Here is a 24,367-nt window from a genome sequence, read left to right on the forward strand (position 1 = left end):
GGATTGTCTTTGTTTTTATCCACATTACTTGGGCCTACAACGGATTGATGGGGTGCTTGCATCTAATGGCTTGAACCAAATCTTTCATTCCTTGTCACCACATTCTTGAAGGAGCGGTATGCCACCCCAATGCACTTGCCATGGCTCTTGTCACGCCGCACTAGATAGGTTAAGTGCCAAACCAATGTGACTATAGTGGGAAGGAAATTATCTCTCCACAATAATAGATTTGAGCTCTGGAAAAAATCCTAGTTCTTTCTTTTACTCCAAAAAATTACCCTTTGAGATAATGATCATGTCAATTCATCATTACAAAATTGTTATACCAAACTTTGTTTTTCTTTTTCAAACGGAAAAATGTTTAGATTTTTTTTAAACAAAATTTTGATAATAAAAAAAATGACATTATAACTTATAGATACTTCTGCTATGAATGTTATGTACAAATTTCAGACTAACACGCATAAAAACAAAACAAAACAAAAATGGATTATACCTTTCGTATTAACAAAGACAAAGCAAAAATCATGATGCATTCATACTAACAAAACAAAAGTCAGTGATACCTCCGTACTAACAGAAAGAGACAAAAAAAACAGTGATCCCCTTCCTATTAACAAATAAAAAGCAAAAATCAGTGACCAAAGAGAATTTTTTATTTGGTAAGAAGTCTTAGAAAATAGTTGTTTGGTAGTTCTGGCTTAGTATTTATATGTGTACAAACTTTTCAAGCTCACTGGGATACAATAGTGACTAATGAAATATATTTTCGCCCATGCAAAATCCCGTAGATCCAGGAAACCCAAAAATAAATAAAAATTCAAAGCCACATTTCTTGAAAATAGGAAAATAAACGTCATCAAGAAGGAACCGGTTACTCTTACTCTCCAGGAGTAAGTGTGCATTGAAAATAGTTAGTGTGGTCGGTATGGAGAGTTAAGTCGGAGCTACATTTATAAATCCTTTACCATCAAAAACCAAAGTTCCGGGTCAATATTTTGATAAAAAAAATTTTAAGGGTTAAATTTCCAAATTCAGTTTTTTGTTGTTGTCTAAATTTGAATTGTGAATAAATATTTTTGTAATAATTATATTAGTGATATTTTGTGGACGCTTTTTGAATCATCTAATGTAATTTATTTATTGTTAGGATAAAATTCTAATTTATTATTAGAATAAAATGGAAAATCAAATCATGACAACAAATTATTAATAACAATTTTTTTTTCAAAAATATTAAAATTATTTAGATTTTAGTTTTGAATAAAAAATAAATTTACTGAAAAAAATATTTAAATATTTAAAATTTACAAATATAATAATTTAAAATTATATTTTCGTCCATCTTAAACTAAATTTTTAACCAAATTAATTGAAAATGTTCTGGAGGAAAAATAAATTCAGAATCATTTATCTTGATGTGGAAACCATAGCCACATTGACCCTTCTATGCGGCCCCATCGAAGAATGCGGACGGCTGAGAAGACAGTTCTGATAATGGCCGAGCAGGATATTTGTTCTTGTGCTTGATTATTTTCTGAGGTAGAGATTCTAAATATATAGAGATTGAATCCAAGGTTTTAGCATATGAAATTCTTGAACTATTGAAGACGCAATGGTTGCGCCATTTCCAAATAAACCACATGGATAGAATACAAATTCTACGCCGTTAAGTATTCTGCTCACTGCATCTTATAATCCACTCTTGGATCGAGTCCTGTACTCCAAGCATAAAACCATAAACTCTTTCTAATTCCTGCCATATATAAAAAGACTGTTTACATTTTAGAAATATATGCAAATTTGAATCCTCGTCCGATCTGCATAACGAACAGACATTTGGTCCATTCCATCCCCGCTTCATTAAATTCTCCCAGGTTAGGTTTCTGTTGTGAAATGCAAGCCATGCAAATAGAATCATCTTCGTTGGGCAACCATCCTTCCAGAAGATCTGAGGGAAAATAGAGGAACCAAGTGATTGCTGTCCAACCAACTGATGATATATTCCTTTTACTGATACATCCTCCGCCTCATTCGGGATGTTCCAAGATAGGAAATCTGAATCCCTTGATCTGAAAATACCGCCATTCTGTAGCTTCAACCTGATGCCATTCCAATGTTGCGCAATCTCATGGGGTATGTTCAATTCATCAGCATCTTTCCACCGCGGGATGGGGCCTAGCCATTCTGCAATCAAACTATCCCAGTAAAAGAAACCTCTTCTGTGAAAATGATAAAGTAGGGGATCAGGGATATCAATTTCTTCAGCTCCGCATTTGAAGCGGTCTATGCCAATAAGGATTTTATTCCCCGATTGTAGACGCCAGATTAAATTCTTCAAGCAGAGTGCCTCAATCCTCCGGAAACTAAGCCATATGGGGGATCCATATGCTGCACCGATAGAACCTTTCCGGTACCAGAAATGGAAGCTCTTCTTTGCTAAATACTTCGATCGAATCATGTGACTCCACGGTCCTTCACCTTGAATAGCTCTCCAAAAAGACTTGCACAAGAGAGCTCTTCCAAAAATTCTCAAATTGGATAAACCCCAACCCCCCATAGTCTTAGGAAGAGTAATACAAGAAAGCTTAATGAGATGAAATTTATTCCTATCAACATGACCCCCGCATATGAATTTTGCAGAAAGCCTGATACTACCGGAAAGTGGTATAGATGCGCCCAGTATACAGAGAGTTGATTCAAAATGGATTGTACTAATATAATTCTCCCTGCCAAACAAAGGCATCTAAATTCCCAAGCAGAGATTCTCCTATAAAATCTGTCCACAATCCAGTTCCAATCAGATCTCGAGTATCCATTTGCTTTTATCCGGAATCCCAAATACTTTATGCCACTGCTGATATGTTGGGCTTTTATACCAAATAGCTCAGATAACCAATGAACATCTTCCTGCTTGAGATCAGAATGGTATATTATAGATTTTTCCAAGTTAACCTGAAGTCCCGTAGCCCTTTGAAATTTTTCCATAATATTATGAAAGCGCATCCAAGTGATCCTGCAAAACATGCCGAATAATATTATATCGTCAACAAAAAGATTATGAGTCAGTGAAATGTTCCTGCATATTTTGAGAGGCTGCCATGCTTGATCGATCACAGCCTTATGGATATGTAAGCTGAGAGAATCCATTGCCAGTATAAATAAAAGTGGGGAGAGAGAGCATCCTTGGCGCAGACCCCTCTCCGCACTGAAAAAAGGGGTTGGAATGTCGTTTATAATAATAGCGTATTCCACAGGATCGACACAAGCCATGATCCAGTTGATCATGTTGGTCCTCAATCCGATTCTTGCAAGTAAACACCTGATGTATCCCCAATCTATACAGTCATACGCCTTCCTGAGGTCTACTTTGATTAAGACCGCCTCTCTATTCTTTGAGTGGATGGAGAATAACGCCTCCTGTGTACCAGCGACAACATCATGGATGTATCTCCCTTTAAGAAATCCATACTGTTCTTTTGATAATGATTCTGATAATACTCCTTTCAGCCTCTCTGCAATGATCTTTGATACAATTTTGAAAGAAATATTACATAATGAAATCGGCCGATAGTCCTGAAAAGTCTGTGCATCCCGCTTTTTGGGAATGAGTGCTATGTATGTGGAGCATAATTGTTTGCTGATATTCCCCTTTATCCTGATCTCTTCCACCATCTTTAACAGATCATCCTTTATATAATCATAGAAATGTATAAGAAATTCTATAGACCAGCCGTCTGGTCCAGGGCTTTTGTCCCGGCTGAAAGATTTCATGGTCGCCATCAATTCCTCCTCTGTAATAGGCTGGTATAGCTGATCGTTTTTTTCATTATCAAACATCACTGGGTAAACTTCTATACCCCACAATATATCCTGAAAACTTCTATTTTCCATCCTTTGATATTGCTTTTTGAAATGTGCCACCGCTTCCTTTGATATATCTTGCTGAGAGTATAAATAGCCTCCATTACCATCACTAATTTTCCATATTGAATTTTTGACCCTTCTAGCATTGGCGAATCTATGGAAAAACTTCGAGTTTCGATCGCCTTCTTTCATCCATATTGCCCTGCTTTTCAGGTGCCAGAAAATTTCTTCATTCTTCAGGATTTGCAGTTTCTTTTTTTGGAGACTCTTGATGCGTTGTCTCCTTTCAAAAGTTAAAGAATCATAATCCGTAGAATTTGCAGCATTATCAAGTTCCTTTTGGATATCTCGAAGCTCTTTTTTATTGTATTGTCTTTTCTGAAACTGCCATTCTTTAACAATTTTCCTGATTTTGTTCATCTTGTTCATAAAATTCATCTGATGAGAACCAGCTCCGCTTGCTGCAAACTCTCTCCACGCTTTTACAACAGTGTCATTAAAATCAGGCTCCTCTAGACATTGTCTATTGAATTTAAAGGGGATTCCTTTCCTGATTCCCATAGAATTCCATCCAAGAACTATCGGCCGGTGGTCCGATATGAAGCAATTTTCTACCGAAGAAAAAGGCATGCCGAGGGCATCTATCAGGCTAGCATGTAATAGGAATCTGTCTATCCGCTTTGTAATGAATGCCTCTTCGCTCCTTCCATTGTCCCAAGTGGGCAGAATTTTGGGCGGAAGTATGTCAATGAAATTCTTCATAAGAAATTCATTCCTGATCATGGCAGCATTTGGATCCATCTTCTTACTTTTACCCCATAATTCATCCGTGCTGAAAGTAATATTAAGGTCACCTGCAATCAACAGTGAATCAATATCAAAAACTTCTGATGCAAATAGACCATCCCAAAATGCCGATCGGTTCCTGTATGGAGCATATATGTTCAGAATGTTTATGGGACATCTAAAACCTCTAATCTGCGCCGAAATAAGAATGCCAGCAATGCAACTGTATGCCTTCGCACATATCCATTGAGGATCCCACAAAACAGCTAGACCACCAGATAATCCTACGGCATCAATAGCAGAGATGTGCCATTGAGGAAGCATTTTCCGAAAATAGGATATAGTGACAGATACAGAATGCATAGTTTCTTGGATTAAAATGATTTTAGGACTCTTAGACAAAAAAAGGTTTTTTAAGGCCAAGAACTTCAGGTCTGCTCCCAGGCCTCGAATATTAACAGATAATATGAAATTCATTTGGAAGGAAGATCGGCCTTTCCAGCTCTAAGAGGCCTGTCAACAGAGATATCAGTAATGGGAATATCCACCAGCGATAGATTCCTGATACAGCAATCAGATACAACACCCCTCCCCCTGAAATGCCTGCTGCCCCTATTGTTCTTCCTTCTCACAGTGATATTCTTAGCAGATGTAGGGCTGATCCTAGGGGATTTAGGAGACTCTGGTTTATGAACAGTGAGAGGCAAAAGAGCAAGTGATTTCTTGGACAACAGATAGTCTAAATCGCTACCAATCGAATTGATAGGCGATTGAATCGGGGAGTTAGCAGGAGTGGGAGATATCAGGGATTCAATGCCTTTATCCCCAGGAGCAGATCCTTTATCAAGGGGCGATAGAGGATTCCGATGGAGTCGATGATCAGATTTGATTGAAGGAAGAGGAATAGGAGGCAAATTCGGGACATTTTGATCCCCGATCGGTTCCTGTGGATGATTCGGTGGAAGGGGAATCTCAAACTCAGAGGCAGTTTCCAATTCCGGCATAGACGGAGATATCCGGAGTAAAGGATCAGGGACAATCGGCCGAGAGGGAGTAATCTGATGTTCAGCGTTCGGAGAATCTGAACTGAGGGGTCGAGGAGAGATATAAGGAGAAACAGATTTTTCTGAATTCATAACAGGACCCTTTGAGCTATAAGGAAATTCTGCAAACTTGGTGAGGCCATGATGCTTTCGACCAAAAGATCGCCGTCTCGGGCAATGCTTAATTAGGTGCCCAGTATGATGACACGCAGCGCACCTAAAAGGCACACCCCAGAAGTCCAATCTCTGTCTGATGGACAATTCTCTCCAGCTGATGTCGATATGCTCCGGAAACCCACCCCTGAAAGATCTATCAATCAGAATCCAAGCAATACGCTTGTCTTTCTCCCCCCGACACCAGGGGTCTACATAAACACATCTTCCAACTGTGTTACCAATCTCAGTTAGTGTCTCAGTAGACCAGAATTCCAGTGGCAGACCAGGTAGTTTCATCCAAATAAGATTATTAGATGGAGTGTTTCTCAGGGGATTAAATCCCAGGTACCACCTGTGAAGAGAAAGAAAACTACGGCCATATACCCATTGATGGTTTAAAATTGATTCCAAATCCCCTGCATTAAGAAAATGAAAACAAAACCATTCTTTCAGTAACTTAGCAATAATCAGGATATACCCAATGATGGGTTTGAAAATATTTTCAACAGTTTGTTTGAAATTTTTATATAATTTTATGAGATTTTTTCCCTTTTGGTTTAGAATCCAATTTGGTGATATCATTTTTGTTGTTGTTGTAATATTTTATTAGTTATCATTTTTGTTGAAGTTGTAATATTTTATTAGTTGAATATAAAAACGGATTTAACCTTTTGCAAAATTTTAAAATATTTATTTTTATAAATTTAGTAAATTAAAATTACAATTTTTCTAGTAATTTTAATAAAAAGTTAAAAAAAAACAATGTCTTAAATTTTAACTTATATAGTTATAAAATATTATTATTATAGTTATACCTCTCTTTTTTTAAGAAATATGGTGAATAGAAAGCTGAAATTTTCTAATGGTGGGCTATAAAATATTGTTATTATTATTATTTTTAAATATGGTGAATAGAAAGCTGAAATTCTATAATGGTGGGGAGCACAAGTCAAAGACTATTTCATAGGATTTGAAATTAAGTGGAGAAAATATCTCATTATACTAACCATTTGGTTATCAATGTGATTCTAGTTAATTACCACATACAAAAGAAAAAGAGAAAAAACCTTAAATTAAAATCCCTTTACAAATGAAATATTTTATTAGATATACTTATTACGTCAAATACATAAAAATATCTATAACAATATGAGAGCAACAATGAGAAACTAATATAGCAAGAAAGATAAAAGGACATATTTGAGTTTACAATTCACTAACTATTCTGGCTTTCTAGAAGAAATACCTATTTGAGTTTACAATTCATTAACTAGTTTAGCTTTCTAGAAGAATCCATATTGTTAAGAGAATGTGTCTCTTCATGGATTTCATGTGAAATTACTGGGGCAAATTAGGTTTTTATCTCATAAATTTCACTCTTAAAAATGGATTATTATTAATTTTAATTTAAATTTAAGTAACTTATAAACAATCCCACACATACATACTGCTTGGCCATCAAAATTATCCAAACTGGGTCATTTGTAAAAGGCACCAATTTTTTATTAAAAGGCATTGTCTAACTATTATATAGTAAATTTAAAAAACTCTTGGAACACTTTGATTAGACATCAATTTGACTACTAAGTTACGAAGGCATACATACTCTAACCCTCTAGTTTTTTAACCTATAACTTCTTAAAAGGAATCAAATACTCTTAACCATTAAACCACTCAAACTATATTATAACTGGTAAACAACAACAACTTAAATATCAGTAAAAACCATCGTCGATTAACAGAATCCACACCGAGAATATTTTCCCGGGGCATCAAAATTGTCGAAAAATGACGCATCAATGTTGTGATTTTCCTAACACGCGTCTGAGACACGGCCTGACTTCTTTACCACCCTTCGAATTTTCAACCAGTACTTCCTATTCAATCACAGTTTGCTACTCCGTCGGCGAGGATTGTGTCACATTCTTGACACCATCCCGAGTCTGTCCATACCCAACGAATAACGACCACGTGATTAGAACCTTCTAAAAATGAACTCTAAAAGTCAACACACGGGGATCTCACCTACAATCCCTTTTTAAAAGCCCCATTCATCCCGATCTGTGAGAGAAATATAGAGGATTCCGAGACAAGCATCAATAATTGGATTTGCCCCGCTTTCTTTGCCCAAAAAAAATTGGGGATTGGCGGTCAGGAGGCATCAAGAATTGGATTTGCCCCCTTTCTTTGCCCTAAAAAAGATCGGGGATTGAAGGCCAGGAGGTGTCAAGAATTGGATTTGCCCCTTTTCTTTTCCCTTGAAAAAAAATTTGGGGATTGGCAGCCAAGAGGCGTCAAAATTCCTTCGGCCCTCGCTTCAATTCCCATCCATGGCAGATTCCAACGGACGCAGCGACGACCAGAAGCTCACGATTTAGCCACACACCATGGAGCGCCAACTGAGCTACAAAGAATAGCAGCAGCAGCCCGCCCGGCCGCTGCGCGCCGAGTCCCCGCTAACAAACGGCGACGATTACCTCGACCTCAAGAAACGCCAAAAGCAACGCCGACAACGGTGCTGCGCCTGCTACGTCGTGAGCCTCGTCGTGGTGGTGCTCCTCATCGTGGTTCTGGCACTGACGATGTTCAAGACGAAGGACCCCACGATAAACGTGAATTCCGTGAAGCTGGAGGGCCTGAGCACTGGCATCGACCAGGCCACGATGAAGCTCCACCTGAACGTTACCGTGGTCACAAAAATGTCGATCAAGAACCCCAACAAGGCAGCGAGCTTCAAGTTCGACGATAGCACCGCCTACATCTCGTACCACGGCTCGGCCATCGGGCAGGCGCTCATCCCCGCCGGAAAAATCAAGGTCGACAAGACCGCCCACATGACGGTCTCCGTGACGATCTAAAGAGGATGAGGCATGAAAGACCTTCTCCACATCAAGGAAGGAAGCAAGTAAAGGAGGTCTAAAGGAAGAATACTTTTTACAGTCATTTCAACAAAGGTGGACATCAAAGAGCCACGTGTTGGAGGCTCCATCTAGGGTAGCGTCTCAAGGACAAAGCACCCATGCAGGAACCAGTTGGAAAAGTTGTTCAACAAGCAAATCTGCCACAGGGAGAGGACCCATTCACCTTTATGAGTGAGAGATGGTTTTACTAGATTTGGTAGCTTGTCATGGCCACATTTTGTAAATCATGTGTTGCGATATAAATGTAAAAGTGATGATGTGTTTTCCATCTCTTATTAAAGAAAAGATGATGTTTTGGAATTTTTATTGATAGTTGGGGTATTGGACTCTATTTTGATGTAAACTTGACCAAAGAGTGTGTCTTATAAACTCTTGGCAAGTATGGGGATGTTTGGGTCATTATTGGTCATGTAATTGGGCATGTAATTTTCAAAGATTGTAATAGAGGTTTGCAGAGGATGCAAGGGTCAGTTCATCACTTATGGCTCCAAAGGACAAGGGTAAAGGAGAAGGAAGGGTGATCTGTTAGGACACTTGTGGTGCATACAATGTAGCATAGTAGTTGCAGATTATGTTCATGCTTTTGGAGGATCAAAATCTCCTCAGTGGGGAGGAATGATCTCGGTGGCTCCAGGCACGCTCAGAATTCAGTAGTGGCTATGGGAAACCTCAAAAATCAATGTATTCATATAAATTGCAACCAGGACCAGATCATAGTGCTCGTCGCCTTGATTCCAACAGTGTGAACGATATTCAAATCCAAGTTCGTATGGTCAAGCATAGTTGGTCAATTTTTTTTTCAAAGTTGGACAAGTGGCGTGCTTAAGGAGGCAACGAATTGGCAGAGACCTGGCGCATGAAATCCGATCACAAGAATGGGCAAATTTGTCAAATAGTTAAAAATCCAAATGACCCTTATTTTCGAGAAAAATAAAAAATAACCTCGTTGTTTAGAAAATTATATATATATATATATATATATATATATATATATATATATATATGTATGTATGTATGTATATGTACATATATGTATATATGTATCTATATATATATGTATATCTATATACATATATATATCTATATACATATACATATATATATGTGTGTGTGTGTGTGTGTATATATGTATATGTATATGTATATGTATATGTACATAATAATAATAATAGGGGTGGTGGGCTGCCACCTCCGCCACCCTCGCATTACATTGTTATATTAATTATAAATCAAATATATTGGGTCGGGGTTGCATGTACCGCGAACCTTGCCCGAGTCACATGCCACCACGTATTAACATTGCCAAGGTTGGTGAGGTTTGAACTCGCCCAGCCCACGTGGGTCGGCCCCAACAGGCGGCCCCAAAAATACATGTAACACCAGACACAGATTCCATATGTAACCATGCAACCACAAAACAACATTGACCACTGTATTTAACATAACTGCCAGAAAAATATTTAACTGCCGCGTTCTATATGTGAACTCCACTAACCGTAAACAGTTAGAACCGATCAATAAAACTATATAACACATCATTTCTAAATGGGGGGTTGGTGAGGTTAGAACCCCCGACCTGCCTAATCCAAACTTGGCACTTTATCATTCGGCCAATGACCCCACTTAGTAAAGTCTGCAATACAAACATTATTTAAATTCATCCATTTTGCCCAACGATACAATAGAGCGTAAGGAGGCAGATTGGAGGAGCGACAGAACCTTGCCCAGGAAGAGAAGTGGAACCATGAGTAAGGAGAATCTCTTGATTTCAAAAATATTCCCTTGGAGGGCTAGAGATGCCAGTTTTAGAATTTAAAAAGTGGATAGCCATTTTTGCACGTTTTATCACCAGGAGTCCAACTATGTAGTCAGAATCTCCATCTGAGCAGTATAAATTTAAGCGGGCAACAACAAGGAATCTTTGGAGATTCTTTTGGAATCTAAAAGATTCCCTTGGAGGCTGATTTTGTAGAATTTTCTCTACAAATCAGCTAGCTCACTGATATCATGTAGAAATTTCACCTGCAGATTCAACTGATATATGCAATGTGCTAAAGCATAATACTAGATCTACATCTACCATAAACTTAGCGGAAGCTTAATTGAACATGAGCAACATCAAGCATGAACACATATAACTGATAAGAAGGAATCAATCACACATAACACAGCATATATCACTGGGGAAAGCACCAGCATAAAACCCCAACATTGTATTATCAATCAAGTGGAAATCCTCAACAACATACAAAAAGAATCAGCTCAAAAGCTATCCTTATCTCTCTGTACTATGAAGATAAAGCTCATGGACTACCTAGCCCTGTATATAAAGGTTGCACCTTAGGTCCAAGCTCCTATTTCCTTGCGCAGTTTTGATTGGGGTCCAATTACAAAACACATGTAAATAGGCCTAATCATACCTGCTGTCACCTCAGGTCCAACTATGCAGTCATAGAAGGAAGAAGCTTCCTTCTCCATGCAAGGAATACTTACTAGAAATATCCTAGCATCTGATAGTACATTGTCCCACATCTGATCTCAACTGGGTCTCTGACAGAACTAACATGCATCAGTTATCCATGAGTGAATACACAGTTATCTGAAAATAACAGTTGTCACATGCGTGCAAGCATCAACAAACTGTATCTTATTAATTTAACAACTTGTTAAATTAATCTAACTGAACTTGACTAAGTTAAACTAAGTCAACTGATCCTCTCAATATAGAACTCATCATTAATTCCTCAATCACTTGAGCAAATCAAGGACACATTCCCCAATTAGTGGAGAAATAATTGCATGTTCTCACAAAGACTTCAAGTTTGCTTTTCCTTAACTAATTAACTCATGGAGAATTAATTAATTAATATTCCAAACCACTGGTAAGACCAAATTCGAATTTACTTCCTATAGATAGACTAAGGATTGCTATAAATAGGAAGGGACCCAGAAATGTTATTTTTAGAAGATGCTATTTTTAGCAGTTTCACCTCTCACCCAACGTGGCCAAAATTCCACACTGGCCAAACTGCTATTTTTAGAAATTTCTATTACATTTCTTGTTGCACACTTTAAAACACTCCCTCTCAACAAGAGAGGCTTCCTCTCGAACCCGATCCTGTAACTCTAGAATGTTCTGCATGCAACACATCTACCAAGTGCGATTGCTCTAGCAACACTCGGAACAAAAAAACTCCCAACTGACCTCTTTGTTGGGCTAGAAACATACTCTGATGTTGAAGCTCTACCTGTTGCTGACAAGTGCTCCCTCTCTAACCTCTGCGCTACTACAACATCTCCATGCATCTCACACCATTACACCCTTCTCTGTGCTACCTTGCACTGTGCAACACACTTGTGCCTCTTGCATTGCTGCAGCCTACATGCTCTGCACTATCTTGGGATTCCCTGCATTGTAGCTCTCTCTGCCGCTCCATCCACATCTGTCTCTACCCAATCAGTCAGTCGTGCTACTCCTCATCGGGGCTCCTGTAGCAAAGTCAAATCAAAGAGGTTGGGTACCTCAAGGATCCTGCCCCTATTCCAGCCTTCTTGGGACAATCACTCCACATCGCCCCACCTCCTACCTGGAGGTATGGATGCATGTGATCCCTCTGCCCACCAGGCTCGGAATTTCCCCCTACTGGAGGTCTCTGCATGAGTGGATGCCTCCACTCAGTCTCCTCTCAGCTTCTCCAGTTGTGGCTGCTCCATAACCTCCTGAAGCTTCTTCACCAATTGTGGCTCCTCCACAATTGTCTAAGACTTCTTCTGACGCTGCATGTTGAGAGGTAATTTACTCTCCCTCTCAACCACCAAATATCTAAACTTCGCTTTGCTCCTAAAGGATTTGCATGCATCTTGTACCTCAAGTGCATACAAGTTCTTGGCTAGCACACCAATCTGTTTCATATTTTCCTCCGTCACGAAATTTTCTGGAAAAAGAGCTGATTTTAAATCAGCAATATCTCCCTCATCCGAACTCTGATTCAGCCGATTTTTTTTTGAATTTGGATCTTTTTCCACAAGGAATCCAAATATGCTATTTATTTCTGAAAATTTTGTACAAAATTTTTTTAGATCTTCTCTGTAAACTCTCAGCCCAAAACTCAAAACTTTGAAATCTCCTCTCAATACACTGTTCTCTCCTTTGATCACCTTTGCTCTGATACCATGTAGAATTTTCTCTACAAATTAGCTAGCTCACTGATATCATGTAGAAATTTCACCTGCAGATACAACTGATATATGCAATGTACTAAAGCATAATACTAGATCTACATCTACCATAAACTTAGCGGAAGCTTAATTGAACATGAGCAACATCAAGCATGAACACATATAACTGATAAGAAGGAATCAATCACACATAACACATAATATATCACTGGGGAAAGCACCAGCATAAAACCCCAACACTGTATTATCAATCAAGTGGAAATCCTCAACAACATACAAAAAGAATCAGCTCAAAAGCTATCCTGCTCTCTCTGTACTCTGATGATAAAGCTCATGGACTACCTAGCCCTATATATAAAGGCTGCACCTCAAGTCCAAGCTCCTATTTCCTTGCGCAGTTTTGATTGGGGTCCAATTACAAAACACATGTAAATAGGCCTGACCATACCTATTGTCACCTTAGGTCCAACTACATAGTCATAGAAGGAAGAAGCTTCCTTCCCCATGCAAGGAATACTTACTAGAAATATCCTAGCATCTGATAGTACACTGTCCCACATCTGATCTCAACTGGGTCTCTGACAAAATTGACATGCATCAGTTATCCATGAGTGAATACACAGTTATCTAAAAATAACAGTTGTCACTTGCATGCAAGCATCAACAAATTGTATCTCATTAATTTAACAACTTGTTAAATTAATCTAACTAAACTTGATTAAGTTAAATTAAGTCAACTGATCCTCTCAATATAGAACTCATCCTTAATTCCTCAATCACTGGAGAAAATCAAGGACACATTCCCCAATTAGTGGAGAAATAATTGCATGTTCTCACAAAGACTTCAAATTTTCTTTTCCTTAACTAATTAACTCATGGAAAATTAATTAATTAATATTCCAAACTGCTGGTAAGACCAAATTCAAATTTAATTCCTATAGATAGACCAGGGATTGTTATAAATAGGAAGGGACCCAGAAATGTTATTTTTAGAAGATGCTATTTTTAGCAGTTTCACCTCTCACCCAAGGTGGCCAAAATTCCACACTGGCCAAACTGCTATTTTTAACAATTTCTATTTTTACATTTCTTGTTGCACACTTTTCAACAGATTTTTGAACGAGGCAGAATGGTGCCAACTTTATAGTCATTTTTCAAAGAATTTTACTGGGAGAACAATGGTGTGCTCATAATATTCATCTCAGCAATGGATTTTTTGGCCATCTTTAGGAAGGAATCTTTGGGGGAATCTTCAAGATTCCCGAGGGTCCAGAATTTGATGGTGTCATAAAGGGGAAAATTTTATAGTCATTTGACATGATTTTGCGCCACAAATGTAGTGATGATGTTCGTTTCAACAACTCAACTTTTCATTTTTCGGCCATCCCCGAAAGTGGAGGTATATGATGTTGTTATGTTATGCTTTTCTTCTGATTTGCTGAGATGACTTTTTTTATTGTTGAGATCCCTAATTTCCATTATGTTGAGGGATAATTGTATGCCACATCATGTGAGATTTTATTAGCTTATCATTTGAAGGAATTCCCATTTGAGTGAGACTTTCTATAGGGAGAACATCTCGTGGAGAGACGTGCAACTCTTGTTGAGGGAATTTGTCCATATGAGTTAGAGTTCTTGAGAATATCTCATGGAGAGACATGCCACTCTGATTGAGGGTATTGATCCTTGTAATGACAAAGAATGTACTATGTACTCATCATCATCTTGCAGCATTTAATGAAGCGACCTCCCCACTATTGACACTAGGGTCCGGAGACGTAACCCACACACAGTGAACTTCGTTATCAATGTGTGTGTGTGTTCTTCAATTTGATGGTTGTTATTATGTTTCATCTTATTTACAATATGCACATGTGGCTTATCATGCTATTTTGAATGCAATTTTTCTAACATCATAGAAGTAAAAGATCTTGGTTAATTTTGGTAGCTGAAGAGATCCGGATCAGTGGAATTCTTTATATAGAAGCACCACTCGTAACTATGGCTCATGGAACATAACATCAATAGCATCATGATGCTTGATATATTACATAATGTCTTGACAAAAAACTAAAGGCTTGCATTACAATCTCATAAGCTTGTATTGTTTTCATGTGGAATCAAATTCATAGTGGCACTGGATCATTGGGTTAGATATCAATTTCAGAATGGTTCACACTCAATACAATTGCTCATATTTCATATGTGTGCTCTAAAGTTTTCACATATTGAATGTGAAACACTCTCGGTGACATCACTCCGTTGAATCTAAAATATACACAGTGGCATCACATTCAACAGAGGCATCATAATTATATAATAGAGGCATCATTGCAAATATGGTTCCGTTCTTATATACAATGGCATCATTTAGCATGGTTTTATAGCAATGTTTGTGACTTAACATTAAAAACAAAGTCCTGAGGAATATGGAATATATTGTTTACATTTTGATACATATGAAGGTACAACAATATGAGATCTCAATCATAAAATAGAGAAGGCATGACGATATGATCGAAGTTAAGAATGAATTAAGGCATGGCTGATGGAGAAATATGACAACAAAAGAATCTCTGCTAAAAGGTTAAACTAGAGAAAGGTTCGTATATATTTTTGCAGTACATCATGAATAGGGCTAACATAGATATTCTTGCATACATTTGAAAATATCATAGGAATGATGCCTCTACTATTTCTTTATTCTATAGAAAATAGAAATATATGATTTCTAGGGTTTTCTTGACTAACGGAGAATCTAGGGTTTATGAACTCTAGAAGGATTTGAAGACCCTAGTAATCTTGGATAACTAGAAATTCTAGCTCTCAAATTGGCATCATACTAAAGGAGTTGGCATACTCGTAAGAGATAAGTATCCTCTTGATTATATTCTCTTGTGTTTGTATATTTTGCTTGGTTGTACTTGTTGGAGAGAATTGTAGGTACATAATGAAGGCTATCAAAATGGTGGAAGAAAGATGAGAAGGAGGGAAGGACAAAGTGATGCAGGATTTGTGCTTAATGATGACTTCTTGATAATAATGTGCATGATGGAAAGAGGGAAATGATGTTGTTCATAAAAGGTACATGCTATAAATTTTATGGGCTAGAATAAGTTATAATATCAAAGTAAAGTATATGACAAATCCTAGATATAAAAAAACTTCAAAGGAAGCTCTTAATCTTAACAAGGATGTGGATTCATAGGAATATTTGGATCCAAAAAGAACTATAATTTTTAAAAGGAAGTTTTGATTCAGAGGGAGCAATTCAACTCTCTAATTTTAAGCTATGTTTTTAAGTATTATCTTTAAATTATATTTAAAGGCTAAGTTGTGATAGGATTTTGAAAAAGCCTCTGTCATGGATGAAGTACATGTACCTCAGGGACAAGCTTGGAATTATTAAGATAAATTCTCTTAGTAAGAGGGAGCATTTATGAAATAAAATCAGGGAAGACATTCTCCAGATTTAGGAAGAATGGCCTAGACTATTGTTAAGGGAAGAAATTCTCCTAGTTTAGGAAGAATGGTCCTTAAGGCTCAATTACTCAGAAGAGTAGGTGTCTTTATGTGTTGGCCCAGTCACTTTATAAGAGTGGGTGCCTTTGTCAGGATTGATTGTGATCCAGGTGGATATTGGTGACCACCCACCAATTCCACTTGGACCCCCACCATTATTTCTTTCAGTTTTTTCAGTTTCCTTAATTGTAGCACAATTTACTATTTTTAGTAGTTTTTTGGGTCCTAAACTTCTTGAGCCATTTTGAGGCCCTAAACGACGTTTTTTTGACAATCTGCCACTAGCAATTTTTTGATAAAATTGTCTTTTCCATCGTAGTCCTCGGAGATATCTTTCTAACGGGGTATCATGCGTGTCAAACTAAGATAATATGACCAAACCGCGACCCTGGGAAGTTGGTTGTCCAACTAACCCCAATGGGGCCCGTAAACTCTTGGCGTTACATCTCCTCAAGTTGGGGTTTTGGTTGTTTAGGGTTTTCTCTTATTTTTCAATAATAAAAAGACCCTTGAGCCTCATTGTAACATAGTTCAAAGGCATGTAGCTACCACATCTCTTCTCAGAGATAAGCTACCATCGCTCGAGCTAGTCTTATTTCCATTCTATTTGTAAGCATATTTTAGTATTTGATATTAATGAAATGAAGTGTTATTTCTACCGCATATTTGTATTTATTGTTATATTTGTAATTTGTTGCATTCCTGTTTAAATCTGGATCAGATTGCTTGTTGATTGAGTTTTTTGGCCTAGACTGAGGCCTATGATGTTAGGGTTTGACCAAAGATAATGGCAACTCTGTAATGTAAGTACCCTTTAGGGTTTTGACTTGTGGTGTGAGGAATTGAATGCTCTATAGGGTTTGGCCAACCCTATATAATTGGAACATGGATGTTTCTAAAGGTTTAACCTTGGTGATCACAAACTTGTACTAGTTTGGATATCATGAGGTTGAGGCGCCAACTGGATCATGGTGACTAGTTGTTGTACCTTAGGCTGAATAACCTATATGATGGTACATAGGGTTGGTAACTTGGTAGTAGACTAGATGGTACCTAGATCCTTGTAAGATGGGTTGGTACATTGGCAATAGCCTAGATGGTACCTAGATCCCTGTAAGATGGGTTGATACCTTGGAAGTAGCCTACATGGTACCTAGATCCCTATAAGATGGGTTGGTACCTTGGTAGTAGCCTAGATGGTACCTAGATACCTAAAAGTAGATGGGTTTTTACCTTGGTAGTAGCTTAGATGGTACCTAGATCCCTTTGAGATGTTGGGTTGGTACCTTGGAAAAAACTTAGATGGCACTTAGATCCCTGAAAGATCTTGGGTTAATACCTTGACAGTAGCCTAGATGGTATCTAGATCCTTGAAATAGTATATGATGGCTATGATGTCGATCTAACTCTTCTTATGAGAATATTTCAATTTGAGAAGTATCCTTGTACCAATTATGGAATTATGAATACCTCCCTACTTAAGAGGGAGTGTTGGAGGATGTAACTAGGTCCGGTCTTCATAATTCTCATTGTACTTGTGTTATTATATATTTTATGTAAAATGAAAAAGAATAAAAATAAATATTATTTTTCAAACATGATTTTCATGGTCAAGTCAATTGGTCATTTAGGTCAAGAATTTTATTCATGCTTCTAGGGTTTGTCAAAGTCAAAAGAATATTTTTCATGAGTCAAAGAGTCAATTCCCATTTGGACTTTCAAAAGAAAAAGGAAAAATAATTTTTTAAATATGTATTTTAGGTAAAAATTCCTTCTAGAAGTCAAGTTGTCCCTACCTATAATGTAGGCTCTCCCTTGAGGGACATGATTATCCGCACCACTCTGGATAAGTATAAATAGAAGAAAGTTGGAGTCATTTCAGACACAATTTGAAGCATATGATTTGAAATTTCATAGAGAAAGAGGAAGGTCAAAACCTGAGCAAAAGGAGGGCTTGAATTGGCTTCTAAAAGGTGAAAGGATTTTGGATATCTCATTTGATCTGATTCTATAAGAAGAGAATTTTATGGGTTTTACCCTTGGAGGGGTTTTGCCCTGGCTTGGAGCCTATATCTCGTCTTCTCTATTTTCTTGTGATCTTCATGTTTATGTTTTTGATAATTGTTTGATGAAATAAGAACATAACTAAATAAATAAGAAGTCCACAAATTTCACTAGTAGTTATCAAAGAAAGGAAAATATGATCTAATCATAAATCCTTCCGATTTTCCAACACTATTGATGACTTTTCTTTTGAATATTTCAATGAGTTGCAAGAAGATGTTATTCTTGATAGGAAGGCGAGGACTTCATAAAGAGATGATGTGGAATATATTCATGTGGGTATAAAAGGAATGCATTTAAGTAAAGCATGATGGATGGAAATCGAAAAAATCAGGGAGTTGTACTCTCACTTGCTAAATAAAACAAAACTTTTGGTGGTCCAAAATATTCTTAATGGGGAGGATAGATCTAGGAGGATTCCCATAATCGATCCAAATTAATGGTTTCAAATTATGATGAAAATATCTCCATGTCAAAGAGCTTGTCAAGGGCTTTCCAACACAATTTGAACATGCTCAAACAGACACTATATGTGAAAATTATGGCCTTCGTAAGTTAAAGGAAAAACAAGGGTGAGACAAAAGGATGATAAATGTCACACAAGATAGTGACATTGCATGATGATAGGGTGACATATGGAATGGATGACATGGAAAGATGACACATGGATCCAGGTGGACCAACTAGAGGTTGACACATGGACCTCTAAAAGGTCTAGGTAGGTCAAATATGTATTACAAAATTGTGGCAATAGCAAGATTTGGACCCTCAACCTAGTCAGCATAAATGCTATGCATTACCACTAGGCAGAGATGTGTGCTCCATTAAGCTAAGTAAAGGTTCTATAAATGAAATCCCAATTATATCACAAAATTCTTAGACAATTGAGGATTGAGCTTGCAACCTTACTTATATTAACCTTGTGCTTTACTATTGCACGATGGCTTGGAGTTATGAAATATATTGTGCAAAACTTGAAGGTGTAAATTGCAATAAAGCTTTTCCAAATAAAGGCTCTAAAGCCTTTTTGTTTTCAAGAAACAGACAAAAAGAGTATTCCAACGGTCTTGTAGTTTTCTTAGAAGGACCTCGAAAGCATTTTTATTGTAGGTTGGAGATGAATGTTGATGTAAGAAAACGTTTGAAGTGTTTTGCATCATTTTTAATGTAAAGATTTCTCATTTAAAGTGGACTTGGAGATGTAGCCCATCAAGGGTGAAATCTATTATTAACTTGTTCTTACGGTCTTTTTTATTGACGTTTGTTTTGCAGGTACATATTTTTAATTTCTCAATTAAACTTTATTTCGAAAGTTAAAAAAAAACTACATTTAACCTACAAAAGTATTTCAATATTTAATTTTAAATTACTCTTAGCTCGAGATCATTGTGTCCCTTCAATTGCCATTTTTGTTGGATCCATCCATGTGGTCTTCACTGGGGGAGCAATACCATACCACATGCATTCATATTGGGGGATATATATTGACGGAAAAATGACAATATATTGAACATATAATAGGGGGTAGAGGGTTCTTATATTGGCAAGTAAAAAATGGAGCTTAAAAATTAGTGAAAAAATATGAAGTGGTAGAAAAAATGTCAATGAAAAAAGGGGATACCTACAATATCTAGTGAAAGTAGGGGTTCTTTAAATTGAAAAGGTGTATTGGGTTCGTTTTGGTAGATGGTTAAATAATATGATTTTTAGATGTATTTTCCAATATGTAGTCAAACTAAGGGTTTTGTTTAGTATGTCACAAATGCACATGATATGTTAGAGGCTTAATGAGTGAAGCCCTTGTGGATCCATCCAACCAATGTTCTCTCTATTGGCAAAATGCCAATGAACTTCCATATTAAAGCATGATCCTTCATATGCTAGATGTAACTCTTGATTTTGTCCGATTTTACTTTGTATTTTGCATCCTTGGCTGCCTTAGGGAGGCATCTCCCTTGCATACAATGTTGCAAATTCACCCCAATGGAGGATTGTCTTTGTTTTTATCCACATTACTTGGGCCTACAACGGATTGATGGGGTGCTTGCATCTAATGGCTTGAACCAAATCTTTCATTCCTTATCACCACATTCTTGAAGGAGCGGTATGCCACCCCAATGCACTTGCCATGGCTCTTGTCACGCCGCACTAGATAGGTTAAGTGCCAAACCAATGAAACAATAGTGGGAAGGAAATTATCTCTCCACAATAATAAATTTGAGCGCTCGAAAAAATCCTAATTCTTTTTTTTACTCCAAAAAATTACCCTTTGAGATAATGATCATGTCAATTCATTATTACAAAATTGTTATAGCAAACATTTTTGTTTTTTAAAGATATTTGTCAAAACAAAATTTTGAGAAAAAAAAAATGACATTATAACCTATAACGTATAGATACTTCTACTATGAATGTTATGTACAAATTTCAGTGATACGTTCAAACTAACACGCATAAAAACAAAACAAAACAAAAATGGATTATACCTTTCGTATTAACAAAGACAAAGCAAAAATCATGATGCATTTATACTAACAAAACAAAAATCAGTGATACCTCCGTACTAACAGAAAGAGACAAAAAACAGTGATGCCCTTCCTATTAACAAATAAAAAGCAAAAATCAGTGACCAAAGAGAATTTTTTATTTGGTAAGAAGTCTTAGAAAACAGTTGTTTGGTAGTCTCGTAGTTGTGTGCATTGAAAATAGTTAGTGTGGTCGGTATGGAGAGTTAAGTCGGAGCTACATTTATAAATCCTTTCCCATCAAAAACGAAAGTTTGATTTTTCCGGGTCAATATTTTGATAATATTTTTGTTTTTTTTTTTTTTTTTTTAATTTGATAAGGGTAAAATTTCCAAATTCAGTTTGTTTGTTTTTTGTTTTTTTCCTAAATTTGAATTGTGATTGTAATAATTATATTAGTGATATTTTGTGGACTCTTTTTAAATCATCTAATGTAATTTATTGTTAGGATAAAATAGAAAACCAAATCATGACAACAAATTATTAACGATGATTTTTTTTTCAAAAATATTAAAATTATTTAGATTTTAATTTTGAATACGAAAATAAATTTAATGAAAAGAAAATTAAATATTTAAAATCTACAAATATAATAATTTAAAATTTACAAATATAATAATTTAAAATTATATTTTCTTCCCTTTTAAACTAAACTTTTAACCAAATTACTTGAAAATGTTCTGGAGAGAAATAAATTCAGTATCACAAACCATTGACAAAATAATAATTTCCCCATTATCAAAAATCGAATACGGTCTTCACTAATATCCGATGAAAAAGATCTTTATAATTTTTAATTGTTGCAATGGATTTCTCTTAGACAAGAGTCCGAACAAATTTCTATATGATTGTTCAAATTTCTTTATGCTTAAAATTTAATAGTATAAAAAGTTCTTATCAATTTGAAAATTTTATGGAATTTTCGACTCTGTGAAGTCATCAAAATTAAGCAAAAATCATAACCAAACGTATCATTTTGCCACACGGAACCTGTACCATAATTAAGCGTATCATTTCACCTCACGGAACTTAAATTATAATTATTAAAAAATTCATATTAAAATTGTAATGGTGATTAAACCATAATTCAACGTATCGTTTCACCCCAAACTTAAATTATAATTATATTAAACTTGTAATCGTGAGGAAAATATTTTCAACAGTTTGTTTGAAATTTTTATATAATTTTATGAGATTTTTTCTGTTTTGGTTTAGAATTTAATTTGGTGATATCATTTTTAATAATAATAATAATATCTGTTTTTAAGGTCGCGGCCAAGCCTGACACCAAATTGGTGTATGAGACCCTCTTGTTTGTGAGACAAGGGACCTACCTTTATAATTATGGTGTATGAGACCCTTTTGTTTGTGGGACAAGGGACCCACCTTTATAATTATATTAAACTTGTAATGGTGAGGAAAATATTTTCAACAGTTTTTTGAAATTTTACCAAATTGGTGTATGAGACCCTCTTGTTTGTGGGACAAGGGACCTACCTTTATAATTATGGTGTATGAGACCCTCTTGTTTGTGGGACAAGGGACCCACCTTTATAATTATATTAAACTTGTAATCGTGAGGAAAATATTTTCAACAGTTTAGAATCTAATATATTACCTCCGCACAACGATTTGATTGCTAAGTCTAGCAAGGCATCTACAAAGGTATACATACTCTACCCCTCTTTGGTTTTGAACCTATGACCTCTTAGGAGGAAACACATGCTCTTAACCATTAGACCCACTCAAGCTGTATGGGCTTAATGTTGAAGTTGTAATATTTTATTAGTTGAATATAAAAACGGATTTAACATTTTGCAAAATTTTAAAATATTTATTTTTACAAATTTAGTAAATTAAAATTACAATTTTTTTTAGTAATTTTAATAAAAAGTTAAAAAAATTAATGTCTTAAATTTTAACTTATATAGTTATAAATATTATTATTATAGTTATAATTTTTTTTTTTTTTTTAATATGGTGAATAGAAAGCTGAAATTCTATAATGGTGGGGAGCACAAGTCAAAGATTGTTTCATAGGATTTGAAATTAAGTGGAGAAAATATCTCATTATACTGAGCATTTGGTTATCAATGTGATTCTAGTTAATTACCACATAGAAAAGAAAAAGAAAAAAACCTTAAATTAAAATCCCTTTACAAATGAAATATTTTATTAGATATATTTATTACATCAAATACATAAAAATATCTATAGCAATGTGAGAGCAACAATGAGAAACTAATATAACAAGAAAGATAAAAGTACCTATTTGAGTTTACAATTCACTAACTACTCTGATTTTCTAGAAGAAATACCTATTTGAGTTTACAATTCATTAACTATTTTGGCTTTCTAGAAGAATCCATATTGTTAAGAGAATGTGTCTCTTCATGGATTTCATGTGAAATTACTAGAGCAAATTAGGCTTTTATCTTATAAATTTCACTCTTAAAAATGGAATTTAAGTAACTTAGAGACAATCCCACACATACATACTACCTGGCCATCAAAATTATCCAAACTGGGGCATTTGTAAAAGGCAACAATTTTTTTATTAAAAGGCGTTATATAACTATTATATATGTATAACAGGGAATTTAAAAAACCCCTGGAACACTTTGATTAGACATCAATTTTACTACTAAGTTTACGAAGACATACATACTCTACCCCTCTAGTTTGTAAACCTATAACTTCTTAAAAGGAATCGGAGTTGTCTATAATGCGACTTTTTGAGATTCCGGTGACGGAATCCGGCGGAAGAAATTGAGATGAAATCATGATTTGTTGCATTTAAAATGGTTTTTTAACTGCATATTCAGATTCAGCACCCTGAAAAACCCCTGGGACGGTTTCATTGTGCAGAAATTAGCTATCAAACTTGGATTCCGATAAATTACTGCCGGATTTTCACCGGGAAAAATCGCCAGAAAGGCTTTCAAAAAGTCGCGTTAAAGACTACTGCAAAGGAATCAAGTACTCTTAACCATTAAACCCACTCAAACTATATTATAACTGGTAAACAACAACAACTTAAATATCCGTAAAAACCATCGTCGATTAACAGAATCCACACCGAGAATCTTTTCCCGGGGCATCAAAGTCGTCGAAAAATGACGCATCAATGTTGTGATTGTCCTAACACGCGTCTGAGACACGGTACCACCATTCGAATTTTCAACCAGTACTTCCTATTCAATCAGAGTCTGCTACTCCGTCGGCGAGGATTGTGTCACATTCCCGACACCATCCCGAGTCCGTCCATACCAACGAATAACGACCACGTGATTAGAACCTTCTA

The 24,367-nt window shown here is 36.1% G+C and overlaps 1 pseudogene; it reads left to right on the forward strand.

Annotated features, from left to right (window-relative positions):
• The first annotated feature begins 7,964 nt into the window (after window positions 1-7,964).
• On the forward strand, window positions 7,965-8,710 carry LOC149160569 (uncharacterized; annotated as a pseudogene).
• Window positions 8,711-24,367: the final 15,657 nt, after the last annotated feature.

Source organism: Pinus tabuliformis, chromosome 5_2 (assembly GCF_031772625.1).
Source record: "Pinus tabuliformis cultivar Carrire ecotype Pingquan chromosome 5_2, CPIR1, whole genome shotgun sequence".
Lineage (NCBI taxonomy): Eukaryota > Viridiplantae > Streptophyta > Pinopsida > Pinales > Pinaceae > Pinus > Pinus tabuliformis.